Source organism: Rhea americana, unplaced genomic scaffold, assembly GCF_003343005.1.
Source record: "Rhea americana isolate MKP2758 unplaced genomic scaffold, rheAme1 scaffold_456, whole genome shotgun sequence".
NCBI lineage: Eukaryota > Metazoa > Chordata > Aves > Rheiformes > Rheidae > Rhea > Rhea americana.
The window spans coordinates 302,168-303,701 of record NW_028186597.1 but is presented as its reverse complement, the minus strand read 5'-3'; positions in this window follow the sequence as shown (position 1 = coordinate 303,701).

Here is a 1,534-nt window from a genome sequence, read left to right as displayed (position 1 = left end):
CATGGGTGTGTTGGGGGCAACCCAAAACGTGAATTGAGGGGTTCTGAGGGCATCAGAGGATTAACACAGGACTCTGAGGCAAACCAAAATACAAATTGTGTGCACCAGTGGGGCCATAAGGCACATCACAGGGCTCAATGCAGCTGACAGACTGGGACGGTGCCTGCAGGCTCCCCCCCATCCACATGGGGACTCCCAGCTCCAAGCAGACAGGCCCTGGCTCCAGGCACACAAGGGATGTTGCAGAGTGCAGAAAGCAAATTCGGGATCAGTCTGGGCACCTTACACAACCCTGAAGGGGCCCTGGCTGCCCCCCCCCAATGATGGGAATCACCCCCAAGAGCCCCAAGGGTCAAGGCAGTGCAAAGGCAATTCCCCACAGCCCTGTGAACAGCAACAAGTTTCCTGGGGACTGCAGGCACTCCCAGGTGCAAGGAACTTGGGGACCAGCTCCTGGCCGCAGGTGCAACGTGTAACCTCCCGCTCTGGGCATCATCTTCAGGCAAAGGCACATCTGAAACCACAGACACAAGTGCAAAGAATAAAGCAACTGTTTATTGTTTTGCTGTATGTTGTTTTGAAATACCACCTGGGAGTGAGTCTAGAATCCATGCAGCTGGATTCCGGCATGCTTCCCCCTTACCTTATGACACCTGAAGAGTCATTACCAGCGTTCATCTGTCTGTTCAGGAAGGGTCAGCTCCTGCTGCCACCCTTGACACAGCAGGTTTCTGTGTAGCCAGCAGCCTACTCCTTCTGCTTTTTCCTTCAGGGATGGGATTCAGCTCTGAGAATGGAGACAATGATCTCACCTGTCTGCGCTTCTGTCTTGCCCCAGACTAGAGCCCTGCAGGATGCTTGCACAGCTCTCAGTTTGCCCATCAAATGGCCAGTCTTGGTGGGATGGGCCTGCACCGTATTGAACTGTGCACAGAGCTGAACGCTGGTACAGGGGAAGATGACAAACCCCAAAGGAGAGTTTGCTGCCTTAAGCTGCCTAGGCTTCAGGGCTTACAGTTTATTATCTATGGATTTTTCATTTATCAGTAAGCTCTAAGCCCTGAAACTTAAGTGACAAACTACAAATCTTGGCACCCAAATGGTTGCTGAGGCTGTAAAGTCTAGGGATGAGGTTGGATTTTAAATCTTGCACTCTGATCACTAAAAAAGTGACCTGTAAACTCTGACTGCTAAAGGCTGAGCCCCACAAAATAAAGTAAGAAACCATAACACCTTCATGAGAGACCTTCAACAACAAACTAAATAAACCTCAAGTGAAAAAGTCCAAACCCTTAGCTTTAAGCAAGGAACACCAAAGTGTTAGAGAAATACTGTGAGAAAAACCTTGCAAATAGTTAACAAGACTCAAGGACAAGGGGGAGAGAAAAACAGTACTGCAAAGGATAACCAGCTCCGGCTAAATAACCTTGATGAAACTACAGCACTTTGAAGATTGCGAGGGGTAGGTAAGACAAAAACAGCAGAATAACCCAGAAGTGACCTTAGGTTCATTAAGGCTTATTAACATATTAAA